Source organism: Macrotis lagotis, chromosome X (genome assembly GCF_037893015.1).
Source record: "Macrotis lagotis isolate mMagLag1 chromosome X, bilby.v1.9.chrom.fasta, whole genome shotgun sequence".
Taxonomy (NCBI): Eukaryota; Metazoa; Chordata; class Mammalia; order Peramelemorphia; family Peramelidae; genus Macrotis; species Macrotis lagotis.
The window spans coordinates 294,421,060-294,434,528 of NC_133666.1; the positions used below are offsets into that span (position 1 = coordinate 294,421,060).

General features: G+C 37.3%; 1 protein-coding gene across 10 annotated transcripts in view; it reads right to left on the reverse strand.

Moving 5' to 3' along the window:
- Positions 1-13,469, reverse strand: part of ZNF532 (zinc finger protein 532) — a 125,098-nt gene that overhangs the window by 83,974 nt on the left and 27,655 nt on the right. The window lies entirely within an intron of this gene.

A 13,469-nucleotide genomic window follows, 5' to 3' on the forward strand; every position in this document is an offset into this window, starting at 1 on the left:
TAGTCCATTAATTCACATATCTATAGGAAACTTCCATTTTAAATCATACATTCAAAGCATTGTATATTTTTCATTTCTCTTCAAATAGTGAAAGAAGTGAAAAAAGATGAATAGAACCAATCCAAGTGACTGGTCCCCTATGGATAGGGGACAAGAAATGTTTTCTTGTCTTATTGGTTTTTAACAAGTGTCCTTTCCTACATAAAACCATAGTTCCTTTCTTCATCCTCCATCCCCATTCCTTTTTTACTCTCTTCATTGTTCAGAAGCTCTCATTCCTGCTTCGTTTACCAAAAATTAACTCAAATGAGGAGTAAAAAGCATTCCTACCCCATTCCTTATTCCCATCTGCCCCTAGCCCACCTCGATCAGACTGGAGTGCTAACTTAGGGGAAAGATCTACTCACTGCAAGTCCATCTGAAGCATTAAGTCAGGAAAGCTACTTGTGCAGTGGTTCTGCTTCCTTCTTCTCAGCTTTTCCTAGCCCAGCTGGGAACAGATGTCAGTTCTGTTGCCAAATGAAAAATAACTGACCGACTACATCCCTGGAGCAGCTGTAGTGAACTATGGCTACAGTGCTCTAAGGGAAAAAAGGTTATGGGTGGCCCTGAAATAGTTCCACTTAAAGCTGCCATTCTTCCAGTATATGTATAAATCTATATAAAATTATATGTTTATGTATGTTATTTGCAAGTGTATACCAATGTGTACATATGTAGATATGTAAAATGTTTGGCATACTGCCTAAAACAGTCTTTTATTATTATTACTATTATTAGTAGTAGTATATAGATATGTATACATATACACAAGAATAAATTTTCTGTGAGCTCCTTATACCCCTAAAAGTGAATTGTTGTTCAGTCATGTCTTATTATTTATGATGCCATTTGGAGTTTTCTTGGCAAGACACTGGAATAATTTGCCATTTCCTTTTCCTGCTCATTTTATAGATGTAGAAACTGAGGCAAGCTAGGTTAAGTGACTTGCTCAGGGTCACACAGCTAGTAAGTATCTGAGGCCAGATTAGAACTCAGGAAGACCAGTTTTTCTGATATCAGGTCCAACACTATCCACCTATCCACTGTGCCAACCTAGCTAACCCCCAAAAGCGAGTAAGGATGGTGAAAATTTTTAAAAATGACTTATAAATCATCTGAGGACCCCACAGAAATTTGGGGGTGAGAGGGGAGAGAAATACTATTTTCATTTTTGTCTTAAATCACAAATACAATGAGGTCTGGGCTTTCAGCTCTATAGTTAGTGAGTGCTAAAAACAGGCACTGGCTTCCATCTTTTCTGCTTGCCTCTTACCAACTGGGCATTTTCTAGTCACATGAAAGCAGCTGGTATCCCCCAGGACTACACACCTTCAGTCACATACCTCCTCTTCCATCTCTCATATTTCAAGCCTTGCTGGAGCAGACAGGTACATAAAGAGCCCAGTAACCTAATCTTACTTAACCACCTACAATCCTGATTTATATGACATGTAATTCAACTGAACAAGCTTTATTTATACAGCTCCTGCCACATGCAAAGCTCTGTCTCAGAGCTTTGAGAAAAACAGAGACTTGGAGGATACAATTCATAATCTCATGGAGCTTGCAATCTAGTGGAAATATAAAGAAGATGATTCCCTAAATGTTCACAAGTCAATATAAAAGGTAGCCTCTGCTATCAATGTTATATTCTCCCAATGAAAATATAAGGTTGCAGAATATCACTGCTGATGGCAAAAGGCTACCACTAAACATTTATTAATTAAACTATTCTAGAAGAAAAAAGTTCAAATAGGTGGAGTTTCTTCATGTCTTTGGAAATCTTTAACATAAGACATTTTGGAGTGACAATTTACAGTCTTCTGAATCAAAGACAAATTCCATAAAATAAAAATACATTTATGAAGCATAGATTTCATCATACATAGCTTATGTCATCAAACAGAATAATAGTCATTTAAAATCCTAGTGCAATCTGGAGAATCATTTTCCTAAAACTATCCAATCTTTTTCTCACTCCTTATAAGAATTTTCCTTTTTGACTCAGAGAGGAAACAGCATACACACTCAAAAGGGTATAGAAATCTAGAAAAAAAGAGAGAAGGACAGAGGGAGGGGAGAGGGGATGTGGGTGAAAGAGGAGAGCGTAGATCATAGGAGAGTATAGTCAGGTATAACATATTTTCTTTTTTGCTTTTTGCAAAGTGGTGGGATTGGGTGGCCTGTTCGGGACCATGGGGCCTGGGTGGCTGCTAGGTCTCTGGAGTGGGATGTAGGCTTGGAGCCTCTGGGCCCCAGGACTGGTGCTCTGTCCACTGTGCCACTTGATTGGGCACAGTTGGGCAACAGCACATTTTTAAAGAGGGACAGAGTGAAAGGAGAGAGAAAATATAATAGATGGAAGTGTGGAGGAATGGATGGAAGGAATTACAATCAGCAACAGCAACTGTGGAAAAATATGAAAGTAACTTCTATGATGGACTCATGATAAAGAATGTTATCCACCCAACACAGAGCTGATGTTATCACAACACAGACAGAAACACATTTTTTTCTCTTTCACTTTATTTCTCATGAGGTTTTATATTTTTGTGGGGGGAGGGAGTATCATGTTTACTCTAACAACAAGAACATTTTAGTAATGTGTAAATAAATTAAAGAATTTTTTATTTAAAAATATAAGAATTCTCCTTTCTATCACAGGTGAACTTAAGAGACACTTCCCTTAACTCAAGTAATCAAAGTCTTTCTTCAGTACCTGAATAAGGTTAAAGAGGTAAAAGGTAATTCTCTTAAGTTGACAATCAAGGGTCTCCCTATCACTGTCCTATCATCACTCCAACTCCAAACTCAGGGAAACCAGAATGCCATCCTTTTATTCAGTTTCTTCAAAGAGCTTTGGTATGAGGGAAAAAAAAGGTGCTGAATGCAACTTATTGTGTGTTGTTTCCTCCCTTAGACCCTGAACTCCTTGAGTCAGGCCTGGGTTTTTTTTGTTTCTTTGTTTCTTTGTATCTCTAGTGTTTATTAGTGTCTGGCAAAAGGCAGGTACTTAAAAAAATGTTTTCTGACCTAAAAAGTTAATTAGAAACTACAGTTCTTCAAGGCAGCTAGGTGACTTGGTGGATAAGAGCCTCAGTTCTGGACTCAAGACATGAGTTCAAATTTGACCTCAGACACTGTGTGACCCTCCCTGTACAAGTTACTTAACCCTGTTTGCCTCAGTTTCCACATCTATAATATGAGCTGGAAGAAATAACAAACTACTCCAGCATCTCTGCAAAGAAAATCCCAAAGGGGGTCATGAAAAGTTGGAAATGACTTATACAATTGCACAAATTCTTCACTGAAACAAGTTAGGAAAGAGCTTCAGTTTGGAGAAACATTTATTTCTCAATATATTAAAGGAAAAAAAGATGCTTTATGTCTCCACATCATAACCTCAAAAAAATCAAAACTGTGGGTGATCCAAAGGATAATGGAAGGTAAATATTAAAAATAAGCATGCTGCAATGTTACCAATGATACCTTGCATTTGAGAAATGGGATAGACCATATCTTCAAGAATATTTATGACTGGAAAAGAGAAGTAAAGTGGGGTATGATTTAAAGATACAAAGTGGGGCGGCTAGGTGGCACAGGGGTGGGTGGTACAGTGGATAGAGCACCGGGCCCTGGAGTCAGGAGTACTTGAGTTCAAATCTGGCCTCAGACACTTAATAATTACCTAGCTGTGTGGCCTTGGGCAAGTCACTTAATGCCATTGCCTTGCAAAAAAAAACCCTAAAATAAATAGATAAATAAGTAAATAAAAATAAAGATGCAGAGTGTAGCAATAACATCCATGATTTTATTTTAATTTTTTAAAATTTATTTTTATTTTCTATCTATGCAAATTTAAAAAGCCTACAAGGAAGTTTCCAATAGTCTGAGTAAATCCTCAATGGAGGATTTATGTAACTGCATAGACAAGAACCACAAAGGATAAAAAAGTAGGGAGAGTATCCTGCAGAAGTCCCATGATGATATGGTTAAAGATCCATTCAAGTATTGAAGAATAAATAAATACTGAAGAATTGATTGATTACTCTACATTAGTCACATTTAATCAAGACATTCTTGCTCTTGCAGCTGCCAAGGAAGGACCAGACCACAGACATGCTGATGGTACTATATCCAAGCTCTTCCCTGCTCTGAATAAGTGACTTGATTTTTTTTAGTCTTTCATTCTAATTTGAAAAAAAACAAAAACAAATGAGAGCAGTAACAAACAACATTCCATACTCCCAAATGGCAACAAAAATAGGCATACCCTACTGGGTCTATACCCTAAAGAGATGATGAAAAAGGGTAAAAACATCACTTGTACAAAAATATTCATAGCAGCCCTATTTGTGGTGGCAAAGAATTGGAAATTAAGTGAATGTCACCAATTGGGGAATGGCTTAATAAACTGCGGTATATGTAAATCATGGAACACTGTTGTTCTATTAGAAACAAAGAGTGTTGGGAATTCAGGGAAGCCTGGAGAGATTTGCATGAACTGATGCTGCAGTGAGATGAGCAGAACCAGAAGAACATTGTATACCCTAACAGCAACATGGGAGTGTTGATCAACCTTAATGGACTTGTTCATTCCAAAAGTGCAACAATCAGGCACAATTTGGGGGTACCTGTGATGGAGAATACCATCTGTATCCAGAGAAAACTGTGGAGTTTGAACAAAGACCAAAGACAATAGTCTTACAATTATCTTACTATGTAACTTTGCTATCTCTTATACTTTATTTTTCTTCCTTAAGGATATGATTTCTCTCTCATCACATTCAACTGAGATCAATGCATACCATGGAAACAATGTAAAGACTAACAGACTGCCTTCTGTGGGGGGGGAGGGAGGGAAGCAAGATTGGGGGAAAATTGTAAAAGTCAAAATAAATAACATCTTTCTTCTGTAAACAAACAAAAAAATCAAATAACATTCCAGGAATGGGGCATGTACTTATAGGATATGGTCCAGAAGGTCAAGCTGGTGCTTTCCATTATTCCATCTAGAGTTATCAAGATTTCCAAAGGGAAAGACAACTTCTCATAGGTTTTCATGGTAACAATGGCTTGTCTATCTACTGCCTTTTGCTGTTCTAAGTAAGTTCCAGAAATAAAACAAAATAAGTCTACAAGAGACACAGTGGCCAAAGTGCCAGGCCTGGATTCAGAAAGATCCAAGTTCAAATCTGGTCTCTTACTTAGCAGCAACTACATTGGAAGCTCGTAGGGCTTGGAATACAATATACCAGAAGGCAAAAGAGCTTAGAATGCAGCCAAGAATGAACTACCCAGCAAGGCTGAATGTCCTCTTCCAGGGAAAAAGATGGACTTTCAATGAACCAGGGGAATTTCAAATGTTCCTTTTGGAATGGCTAGAGCTGAACAGAAGGTTTGATCTTCAGATACAGGACTCAGGTGAAGCATGGAGATTGGAGGAGAGGGGGGAAATATGAGGGACTTAATGAGCATGAACTGCATGTATTCCTGCATAGAAAAATGACACTGATAATACTCATATGAACCTTCTCAGTTAATAGAGCAGGTAAAAGGAGCTTTTATAGATGAAGCACAGGAGAAAGCTGAATTTGAAGATAAAATATGGTGTAAAAATGGAGTCAATAGGAAAAAAAGGGAAATGGAATGGGAGAAAGAAAAAGGAGAGGGGGAATAGTCCAAGATATTTCACATAAGATTTTTTTTATTACAATGAGCTATTGCAATTATAAGGAAGGGGAGAGGCAAGGGGGAATGAGGGAATCTTTGCTCTCATCAGAGGTGGCTAGGAGAGGAAACAGCATATATACTCAATGGGGTATAGACATCTGGAGTAAGAAAGAGGGGGGGAGCAGCAGGAACGGGTGGGTATATGAGTGATGGAGGAAAGGATGGACCATGGGGGGAGAGCGGTCAGATATAACATATTTTCTTTTTTACTTCTTGCAAGGGGCTGGGACTGGATGGCCTGTCTGGGACCATAGGGCCAGGTGGATTCTAGGCCTAAGGGGTGGTATAGGGGTTCAGGGCTTCTTGGCCCCAAGACCAGGGATCTGTCTGCTGAGCCAGTCAACGACCCTACAGCAGAGTCAGAGTGAAAGGAGAGAAAAAATATAGTACATGGTAGTGGAGAAATAAGAAAGGAGGGAGTTGTGATCAGCAATGGCAACAGTGGAAAAATATGGAAGTAACTTTTGTGATGGACTTATCATAAAGAATGAGATCCACCCATGACAGAGTTGTTGGTGTTGGAACAAAAACTCAAGCACATTTTTTGTTGTTATTATTTGGTGGAGGGTGCAGGGCAAGTGGGGCTTGGATGGCCTGCCTGGGGCCACATAGCAGGGTGATCGTTGGATGTCTGGGGCCAGATTTGGACCCAGGTGCTCCTGGCTCAAGGGCCAATGCTCTGTCTGCCACCCAGCCACCCCTACTATTATTACTATTTTATTTTATTTTGGGTCTTTTTTTTTCTTCTTTTTGGTTTTTTGCAGGGCAGTGGATATTGGGGAGCTTGCATGTCACATGGCTGGGTGATTGTTGGGTTTATGAGGCTGGATATGGGCTCCAGTGCTCGTGGCTCCAGGGTTGGTGCTTCGTCCATTGCGCCACCTGGCCATACCTACAATTATTACTATTATTTTTTTAATTTTAATTTTTTTCTCTCCCCTTTACTTTTTTCGCCCAAGCAAGTCTATCTATATTCATGAAGAGGGGTATTTTGTTTACTTGTAAACAAGAATATTTTATTAATGTAAAAAAATCTGTACAAAATGAGAATAAAAAAAATTAAAAAAAAATCTGATCTCTTGATTCTTACTAGCTATGTAATCCTAGAAAAGTCAGTTAGCCCTGTTTGCCTCATTTTCCTCAGATGTAAAAATGAGTTGGGAGAAGGAAATGGCAAATCACCCCAATTTTACCAAGAAAACCCCAGGGGTCACAGAGTCAGATATGACTGAAAAGACTAAACAACAATAAAAATCCTAATTCTAATTATAAATGACTAGAGGGCTGAATTTCTGTCTAATTCCTTCTCAGGGGATATTTAATACATTTATGGATTGAATTTCTGCATAGTCTTTTATTTTCCAAGTGATTTTTTATTTAAGTGAGGCCTATTTCCAGTATATCTGGCTTCCCAAAGTAAAACTTGTACACTTGAAATATGCTTAGAGAGGGGTAGCTAGGTGGCATAGTGGATAGAGCACCGACCCTGAAGTCGAGAGAAGCTGAGTTCAGATGTGGCCTCGGACACTTAATAATTACCTAGCTATGTGACCTTGGGCAAGTCGCTTAACCCCACTGTGTGGCAAAGACGAGAGAGAGAGAGAGAGAGATGCATATATATATATATATATATATATATATATATATATATATATATTTATGGGAATTAAAATTATAATATCATGCACTAATAGTCCCTACTTAAGGCAAAGCCACTTCCTTAAATAGTGGGTTTCAAGAGTAATTGTAAATAACATTCAATGAACAAATGTGCTGACTGTTCTTTCCTGTGAATTTGCATTGATATCTATCTGTATGTATGTATATGTACAGAAACAGTTCTCATTTTATATAAACTTGAATTACTCAAATTAAATTAAGAAATCTGCACTCCAAAAAAAACCCCCATCTATATTAATTTTACTAGACAGTATGGTGCTCTTTGTCTTGGTACTCCTGTCCCTTGGCTTAGCACTTTGGCTTCTCAGCCTCCCTACCAAAACAACCAACCAAATAACCTAAAAAAATAACCTTCAAATAAAAGCGAAAGGACAGACCTTTGGAAAAACCACAGTAAGATGGGTGCTTGGTTTCGGACTTATGGGTGCCGAGGTCCCATCTAGTGGACTCACCCACCCATAGCTTCTCATCCTCAGATACCACATGTCTGTCCCAAGCCCATGCTGTTCCTGTCTGTGTCTGTTTCTACCCCTCCACCCGACATGTTTTTCCTCTCTATTCCCAACAGGCCCACACATGACTGGCCCCAGTCCACATGATTCTCCTCCTGCTCTCACTTGTCTGTCCTGGCTTTAAACCATATGTGGTCCCCTTCCTCCAAGGGTCCCCTTCCTGACTCTCCCTCCTTTCTCTATGTTCACAATATATAAAAATTGTTTTATTTAGAAGTCATTAGAATGGTCCACCTATGTAAAAACAGAATTGTCTATACAGCATTTCCAAGACAGGCAGAAACAGAATGATCCATCCAATCTTCTGTGGTGCTTTGCTTAATATAATAGACATTTTTCAAAAAAGAACAATTGCTCAGAAAATGAATGTCATTATCCTAATAAAAAGAAGGTAACATTAAATTGGTGGCAGTAGACAGAACCCTCAGTCTGGAGTCAAGACCAGTTCAAATCTGGTCTCAAGACACTAGTTGTGCAACCCGGAAAAATCAATGAACTTCTGCTTGCCTTAGTTTCTTCACCTTTAAAATGGAGAGATTAGTAATACCTACCTTATAGAATTATTGTGAGGATCAAATGTAAAGCTCAGCACAGTATGATACATATAGGTATCCTTCCTTCCCTGTCACAAAGCTACCTAGTTTTGACAGCCCCTTCCTCTTCCATTCTGGTTTTCATATTAATTTTCTTTTAAATCTTTTATTAAAAAATGTATAAAATGAGAATACCTACATTGACCCAACCACAGAAAGGTTGTGAGCAAATTTTTTTTTAATTGAGAATCCTTGAAAAATCACGAAGTATTTTAAACAAAATTCTGCCTGGTTCAGTAAACTACTACAAAGAAATTATGCTGGACACCAATTTTCATGGAGACTTTCTAATCTCTGCATCTGTACAAACATCATCTGTCATACAATGGAGAACCTATCTTGCTGTAATATCTGTATAACATTTTGGTTTTGTAGCTTGATTATGGGTGAATTATTCTCCTCCAAAAGAACATTTTGTGATTTAGTCATAAATCTTACCAATAGAATCTTGTATTGCTCCAGAACTAGATTCTGAATTCCAACAAGCAACATTTACTGTAAAAATTGAATTGGGGGGGGGGGGCTAGATGGCGCAGTGGATAGAGCACCAGCCATGGAGTCAGGACTACCTGGATTCAAATCTGGCCTCAGACACTTAATAATTACCTAGGTGTGTGGCCTTGAGCAAAAACTAAAAAACTAAAAAAAAAAAATTGAATGGGGGAAATGGGGAAAATGGGGGGGGTGCAAATGGATGAAAATTCTTATTCTCTTTTCTTTCTGAGATGGAAAGTAATTTTTCAAAGAAAAAGAAGTCAGCAGCACCTAACTTTCATACAGTATTTACTATTGTTAGGCATTGTGATGACTAAGCACTTATTTTAACCTCATATAGACTGGAGGTAGAAACTATTAAAGCTAACTCTCAAAGGTTTTTCTGCCAAAAAAGCAAATGGAGAGAAGAAATAATTTCATATTTTACTGTAAATATATATTGTTCTGTTTGTCAATACTTTAATAAAATATAATGTTCCTGGAGGCCTAACTATACCTTAAGTTTGGAAATTAAAATCTAAATTTTAACACAGTTCATTTTTATTTCACGTTAATGTATTTTTAAACCAAATACTAATTAGCAAAATAACAAAAAAAAAATTTTGTGTGTTTTTTGTTTCTGTGTTTGTATTTTGCAAGGCAAATGGGGTTAAGTAGCTTGCCCAAGGCCACACAGCTAGGTAATTATTAAGTGTCTGAGGCCAGATTTGAACTCAGGGACTACTGACTCCAGGGCCGGTGCTCTATACACTGCGCCACCTAGCTGCCCCTGCAAAATAAATTTTAATGTAAGCTTTTCCTCTAGTTACTTAAAATTTTATTAAAGTACAAAATTCATGGAAAATGTAGCTCAAGAAATATAAATTACACAGTAAAAATACAACAAAATGAAACCCAGAGTTTATACCCAGACCCCTTTGTGTAACATGGATAAGATTTGTCACATTCAAAATACAAGCCCCCTGTATTACTTAATCCCCAAATCAAGAAGATAGTTTTGTATTTATCTAGCATTAGTCCTCTGGAGATAATACTATTACAAAAATCCAAGTCAAAGACCCATTAGCCTGGATAGAATAAATGGGCAGAGATTGGAGGTGAAGATATTTGTGGTACTGTTCATGAGTAACTGAGAAAGAGAAAATGGATATGTAGAAAGAACAATTTGATATGAAGTTGGGAGAGGGTAGTTGAAGTGAAAGAAAGGTATGTAATACAACCCTGTCACAGAACATACCATAATTTGAGTGGATTAATGGCTATGACAATGGAGAAAAGATTCCTAAAATGTCTAAACGATAAATAAATGTATAAGCCATGCAAGGGAGTTCTTCAATTTCTTATCTGCTATTATCATGCTTCTTCTATTTCACCCATGCCTGTCTTATAAATAAATCTCAGGGCAAATATTCATGAAAGTTAGGACAATTTTTTTTTTACAATTTCAAATCTAATCTAATCTTCTCCAGCTAATATTTTCACATTCATGCCTTTTCTCTTCCAGCTACAGATTATTGCTAGGTCTTCTTAAAATACAATACATATCACTGAGGAAAGAATGAATACCATAGACAAGACTGAGTTTCAGTGGTATTCTCTAGCATGCCAACCTGATTACCACTAGTATTAAAGGCCTTTATTACTTGCTCTCTTACTCATGCCCTACATATACAAAGGGATGCTTAAGTGTCCTACTCACTAAAACAAGAATCTTGTAATCAGAGATCAAAGGATCATATACTTTACCATAGATCTTCTAGTCCAATACCTACATTTTACAAATGAGGAAACTGAGGCCCACAGAGGTTTTTTTTTTTTAGATTTTTCAAGGCAATTGGGGTTAAGTGGCTTGCCCAAGGCCACACGGCTAGGTAACTATTAAGTGTCCGAGGTTGGATTTGAACCCAGATACTCCTGACTCCAAGGCCGGCACTCTATCCACTGCGCCACCTAGCCACCCCCCCCAAAACAGAGTTTTAATACCTTGCCCAAAGTCAGCATTTGAATGCAGGCCATCAGCCTCCAAATCCAGAATTTGTTCCATCATCAAAATTTTTCCTTATCAATTAATAACAATGCTTCTGAATGACAAATTGTTATGACGGTAAATTAGGCAAATTTCATAGGAAAGCTTAATGCCAAGACTAAACCATAAAATTTTAAAGAAAAGCTGAAAGAAATTCATATCATCTAGCATGCAGGTCAGGGATGACTCTCAGGATAACCAAAAATATACCTAAATGGAGATATTCCCCAAAGTTCAATCCTGGACTCTCTGGTTTTTGTCAATGATTGGCATCTAGTATAGCCATTAATGTGTTAATTAACTCCCTATACTCATTCCTCTGTAGAGTCACTCCTACAGCTACCATGGTCTCAATCATCATTCTATGTTGATGAATCCCAATTCTAAATCTGTAGCTGTTCTAACTTTGCTCTGGAGTTGTAGTCCCCAAAATCTAACTCTCAGGGAGATATTTTCAATGGAATAATATACCATGACTTTAAAAATCATTAAGTCAATCCAAAAATTATCTCCCCAAATCTAATTCTTTCTTGTATTTCCATGTCTTCAAATACTATCATGTAAAATGAGACTAGGCCAGCACTGAATTAGGGATGGGCAGAGGGAATCAAAGAAAAGACCACAGATTAGAAGATGGAGGGGGATCTTAGAGATTATCTCCATTCATTTTATGTAGTGAAATGAATGAATAAATAAATTATATTGTTACCACTACTGCCCTGCTAAACCCTCAGATACAGCCAAACTGGCCTCATCATTATATATCATGCACTTCCTTACTTCCCAGTCTTACCCTGAGAGACCCTAAGCTAAAAACTTACATATTCTTCAAGTCTTTTCTCCTTCATAGAACATAACCAATCCATTTCAATTTACATTTTCTTTCTCTCCTGAACTAAACTCCTAGCATTCTATAGAATGAATATGTCCCCAAATAAAGTCCCTACCAGAGTTTGGCACTAAGGATCCATATAATTCCAAGTACATATTCCAACACTAACTTGGTAATCAATCTCACAGAACTATCAGTTTCTCGTTTACAAAGAGGTTGTGTTCCAAGAGTCCACTGGCAAATCAAAGAATCATAGAATTTTACAGTTGGAGGAGACTTGATGTTCATTTCATAGATAAGCAAACTGAGACCCAGAAAGTAAACAGCATGTCCAAGGATTCCAATCTCCTGACTAAAGTCAATACTCTTTCTACTACCATCATTTTTCCTTAGCTATTTGGAATGCTTAACATAATCCCAAAATGTTATAATCTTATATTGTAATAAAGTTACAAATAGAATATAGATTGGAATGGGCACTAGGTTGGTAGTGATAAACTACAAAGAGCACAGTCTGGAGTCAGGAACTAGTTTTAAATTCAAGTTCTTATCATAGATTTGTCACACACTTGCTGTAGTGTGACAATGGAAAAGTTTCTTCACCTCCTCAATTTTCTCATCTGTGAAAGGATGTTGAACTGAATTATCTCAAAATTTCTTCCAGTTCTAAATAATAAGAGCTAATATTTGTAAAGTACTTTAAGGTTTGAAAAGTGCTTAATAAATATTCTATCATTTGATTCTCACAACAGCCCTCCAAGATAGAGGCTATTATTACCCTTCATCATGTTTTCCTGATTCCAGACTCAGCATTCTATCACTGCCCTTCTTGGCTGCTTCTAGAAGGCAACATAATTTTATCAATTCCCAAAGAAGCTTTGGAGTCAAAAGATCTTGCTTAGAATCCTAACATTTAGTACCTATATGATCCTTAGATAAGTAATTTAATCTCCATGAACTTTATTTTCCTGATGTATAAAGGCAGATATACAAGAGGAAGTTGGACTAGATGGTATTTGGTCCCTTCAAACTCTAAATCTATGGTCCCACAATTAGATACTTCATAAATTTTAATTCATCTGATGCCAAAATTATACTGTACTCATTTTGTATTTTTTTATACAGTTATATGTATACATGGCTTTTCTCCATAGAATGGAGGGTAGACTGTTTCTATTTTGTTTCTGTATGTCTAGCATACCTAGCATACTGCTGGATCCATAGCAAGTGCTTAATAAATGACTGCTGATTCTCTAACTCTCTAAATGTCTTTTCCTCCTTGATTTACAGTGTTTATATTTCCAGTTAATTCCAATAATCAGGTGCTAATTAACTAGAGACAAGGCTATAAGCTCTGATCCCAAGTCCTTCTCAAAGTATTCTCTGGTTTTCCCTTAGCAGACAGACCTAGATTCCTGGGTTTCATCCCATTCAAACTTCAATTGATAAGCAGACTTAAAAATCAAATTGCCATCTGGGAGGTCAGTCTGACCCCAAGTTCTAATTGGTGCTATGGAGCCAGGAAGGCAGCAGATCTGTTGTTTAAATCTTCAAAT